Below are 5,000 nucleotides of genomic sequence, written 5' to 3'. Positions count from 1 at the left end.
AGGCTGGTGCGGGGTGGTACAGGCACTGACCACATGTTCCTCGATAGAGTAAACACTAGTCACATGCCCCTGCCTGCTGCTGGTCCCAGACAGCTGGCGCTGAGTTGGAGCTATGGAAGCTGTTGATCCGTGCACTCTTCTTAACTCTGCCTTCCTAATCTCATCTCTCTTGCATAGTCAGGGGCAGAGACCCCCTCAGTCCCAGAGGAGAGGGTTGGTATTCTGGTCCTTTGCTAGGCTGTTGCTCTGAGGATGGGGGACTGCCAGGTTTAGCCTGAAGAAGGCCACTTTGCTCCTGAGCTGTCTGGTTTGGCTTAGGTAACAGACGTTAGCAGAAGGGGACAAAGAAACACTGGTTTCAAGACCACACTGGCCAGTGTCAAGCAGGTATGGGCTTGAGAACAGAAATGTGAGTGACTACAGCACGTGGGAACCAACAGTTGCCAGGGAGAGTCTGGGTGTCTGGAACAGATCTGTTAGGCAGTGAAACCCATGGGGAACTGGACACAGTGGGTCGGGGGACAGCGGACTCTGCCTGTACCAGTTAACATTGCAGCAGGATCCTTTGGTCCTGAGACACCCTCAAGATCTGGCAGCAGCAGGGACCTGTTCATGGTGCAAATGTTTGCAGCTGAGTTTGGCTCTTGGGACAGGGTCAGGTGTGAGAGAGCCAGGAAAGAGGCTGTTGTCCTTGGTGGTCACCACTCTTCCCCTGAAGGAGAGCTTTGATGGTTCTATCAGTGTGCCTGCGGTTTTCCTGGCCTCTGTCCATCCACAGATGTCAGGCCTGCGTACTCAGGATTAGCTCTGTTCTTGAAGAGCAGGTGTTGCTGAACACAGGTCAGTGGGCTAATCAGACCAGATGGACTCCGCACCTGTCAGGACGGAGCAATTGGGGGAGGGGAGGGGGTGGGACTGCATCCTGAGCGTCCTCTCCAGTGAGCCACAGGTGTGGGCCCTCACCTTGAGACCAGTTTAATGAAGGAAGCTGCCTCTCTTCAGCCCTCTGTGAAAGGAGGGGTCGTGAATGCCCTGTATGAGAAACAGCCCTAAACAGTGAAGGCATCTTGCCCACTTACCTGCACCAGGGTGACCTCTGAGGCCAAGGAAGGAGAGGAGAGAGTTGGGGATGGGAAACGGAGCAGTGTGGCTGGGTTCTATCCAGAGCCTGTGCAGGGAGCAGTTTGAACAAAGCTACCTTATCCTCCTCTGCCCTCTGAGTGAGACTCCGCGACCACCACAGCAGACCTCTTGATGTCCTTCAAACATCGTGTTTATGTACAGAGGAGTTTGGAGAGAGGAAAACAAACTCCCATCCGTCTAGGGAAGCTTCCATCCAAAAGTCAAGGAAGGATAAGAGGTTCTCATGAGATGAACAGGGGCTCCTAAAGAGGGTACCAGCCATTGGCTGGGCCTCCTCGAGCAGTCCAACCCTTCCCTGACAGCAATGTGGTCCAACGTACGGGCAACCACTCTGAAACCCAGCTCAGCCTGGCACTGGCCCAGAATGTCCTGGCAAGTTCAGCAGGGCAGGGGCTCTGGACAAACACAGCGGGCTGAAGTCCTGGCCAGCGCCCTGCTCTGTCTCCATGCCATCCTCCCATCCTTTTTGGCTCCAGACAGGATCAAAGGTTCCCACTCTCTTCTTGGCTGGAGGCCTCAGAAAGAGATGTTTGCAAGAGCCTTTTCATAATGGTTACTGGAATTTGAAAACCTGGCTGTGAACATTTCTGCCAAGCCAGCTGTTGGCACCAGAGGTCTGTAGCCAGGCTGTGCTTCTACCTCTGGCCTCTTTCGGGTAGAGTGTGGAAAGCCTCCATTGTGTGGTTTCTTTCCCTGAAACAGCTGAGTAGGAGAGGGTGGAGAGACAGAGATAGAGAGACAAGGACAGAGGGGTGTGCGCGCGCACACACACACACACACACACACACACAGAGAGAGAGAGAGAGAGAGAGAGAGAGAGAGAGAGAGAGAGAGAGAGATGAAGAGAGACAGAAAGAGATCAAGAGAAGGGGTAGGGACACAGAGAGAATTTCCCAGGTTTTAGAGAGAAAGCTTTGGAGAATGACGGGGTTCCCATCAAGTGCTATTTCATTGGGGGGTTTTAGTCTATTCCCATGCTCCTAGATTGGATTACCAACAGGACCCAGCTGGATTTGCAGGTCACCTCTAAATCTATAACTGAGGGGGAAAGATGTGTTAATGGACACAGAGAAAGTTCAATTAGATCATGAGTCAGAGAAAACTAAAGACCAAGACAAATATACTGCCCACAGGTGTGGCTCTGGGGACAGAGAAGGGGAGTCAGGGAGGCTGGGTGTTGTACTTCCTGTCTGGACCTTGTAAATGCAGTCTTTCTTTAGAGGTCCTCTGACTCCTTGTGGGAGGTGGATGGCATGGCCTCCTCAGACATGCTAGACAAGGGCTGTTCCCTAGAATCACATCCCCAGCCAGCAGACACACACTGTTTCTCCTACTGCAGGAGTCAGAGAGAAGAGGAAAAGGACCACTTATTGTCACCCAAGATTTCACAGTTGCTGAAGACATGGCCTAGATACACCAAGGCCACACAAATGCAGCCCTGCTTCCTTCTGAATTTTGTTTCTTCCTTTCTCACCTCCAGTGCTAATTTACCCCTTCCTTCCTCCCTCCCTCCCTCCCTTCCTCTCTGTCTCTGTCTGTCTCTGTCTCTCTGTGTCTCTGTTCTCTGTCTCTCTCTGTCTCTGTCTCTCTCTGTCTCTCTCTGTCTCTGTCTCTCTCTGTCTCTGTCTGTCTCTGTCTCTCTCTGTCTCTCTCTCTCTCTCTCTGTCTCTCTCTCTCGCTCTCTCTCTCATCTCACACTTGCCAGAGTGGAGTTGGTGTTGATCCACAGGAGTCAGGGATGGAGTTGGAAGTGTGTGAGCAGCCTTCCTAACACAGCGGGAGTTGGGTGGAACTGAATAAGGACTGACACTTCCTGGTCTAGAGGCCCAAGTAAACCCCAGTGTTTCCACTGTGACTTCTTTAGAAGCTGGAAAAGGAACGACAGAAAAAGTGAATTCTTCCTTAGAGTTTTCAGGAAGGAAGTCTTTGGATTTAGTTCAGAGGGACCCACTTTAGGCTTCTGACCCTCCCAACTTCAAGACGACACAAGTAAATTTAACTATAAAGTAAGACACTTGTTTCAGGCTATCTGAGGGAATTTCTAACAATAGAAAAGTAATCCAGGGTAGTGATGGTGTTTCTGGAGACAGGGTTTTTACTGTGGATGAGGTTGGCTTAGGGCTCACGATATGGCCTTGAACTCATGATGATCCACTTGCCTCAACCACAGCTTTAAAACTGCAAAGGGAGCACCCACTGCTTTCTCTCCCAGGTTAACTGAGCATCTATGTGTGAGCTGTGTCAGTCAGGTCTTGGGGGAGACAGAACTGAGTCAGAACAAATCTTGATCTCTGGCTTTCCAGGGAGCTGGGGAAAGGGGCAGAGAAATTTAAAACCAACCACAGCTTCTGGAGTCTGCCTCCTGTCCCTGCCTTGTGGACTTCTTCTCTGTGGCATCAGCCATATCTTGCCAGGTTCCTCTCCAGTTCCACCACTCTGGTACCATTTGGCCTCCCTCTTCTGTCTTCTAAACCTCTGTGTGATTCCATGGGGACTGTCTGGGCCGTCTGCTATCATCTTCCTGTCTTAAGAGTAGTTGGCTTGCAACTCTAATTTCATTCCGCTCTATAACATAGATTAAAATGAGGACATCTTTGGAGAGCTTTGGGTTCAGCTCACCATCACGTCAAGTGATTTTCCTTTAGAATTCTGCTTACTCAAGCATTGCGTTCACGTATCTATCTATCGAGCTCCTGCTGTGTCTGTCATGTGCGTGCTGGAAGGAAATAAAAACCACGCTGTGGCAGGCAAGAAAGAGCAGCAGCAGAGCTGTGTGACAGCGGTGTAATATAAGGGACAGAGGGGACTGTGAGACACAGACAAGACCCATCAAACTGAGGCTGTAGGAACAAGTGACACCTGACCCCAGTATGACGGCTTCCCGAAAGCTTTGAGAGTCTTTTGACATCTCAAAGGTGATGTCACTGAGAGGTGGTCCCCTTAAGAGCTGGCCTACCAGGAAATCTTTGGGTCACTGGAGACATACCTCCGTGGACAAGCCTCCGTGGACATTACAGGACCCTGAGCTCCCCTCCCCTCCCTTTCTGCTTGCTTGCTACTTCCTGGTTTCTGATGTGGGGAGTGGTTTGGCTCCGCCTTGGACTCCTGCGTGATGCGCTTGGTCACAGACTAGAAATTCTAAAACACTGAGCCCAGTTATACCTTCTCTGTCTATAACCCAAACTATCTGAGGTATTTGCTATAATGTCAGAATGCTAACCTGCGTGGCTTCCTTCCTTCTGGGGTCTCTAAGTTTTGGGCTTTTCCTAATAAACCGTGATTGTTTTCTCTGCTAACTGCCGCCTCCCATTAACTAAGGCTGATTTGAGGTCCTCAAAGGTGACTTTGCAGCATCAATTCCCAAATCACAGCAGGGTCTGGCCTTGATTACCTCCCTGCTTTAGCCTCCTTTTCCCCAGAGTTATCTTCATTAGCGTCCTAATTAGGACAGCACCAGCGAACTGGAAAGGCACTTGTGTAAAGCGATCGCTTGGCTCAGCGGATTCTTTGCTCGCCTTGAAGGCAGCGGCGGAAGTGACTACAGGGCAGCTGAGCTGTGGTATGGTGACAGAAGGGAGGGTTTGAATCCAAAGGTCCTCTGTGACGCCAACCTCCGCCACTTAAACCAACCTCGGGGAAGTCAGCACAATTCTCTTGAGTCTTGATTGTAACTATGCGAGGGGGGCTGTAGCAATCAGGGTGAGCTAACTGCTGTAACCAAATTTTAGACTTCTAAGGTTACAAAAGCTTTTATCTTGCCCATATAACAGTCTGACGTGACTGCTTGATGAGATAGTTCTTCTAATCTCCGCTCTTCCCACTGTGATTCTGAGTCTCAGGATCCCTTCTTCTTGGTT

This window comes from Rattus norvegicus, chromosome 4, assembly GCF_021556685.1.
Source record: "Rattus norvegicus strain SHRSP/BbbUtx chromosome 4, alternate assembly SHRSP_T2T, whole genome shotgun sequence".
Classification (NCBI taxonomy): domain Eukaryota; kingdom Metazoa; phylum Chordata; class Mammalia; order Rodentia; family Muridae; genus Rattus; species Rattus norvegicus.
Note: the sequence above shows the minus strand (reverse complement) of the source record.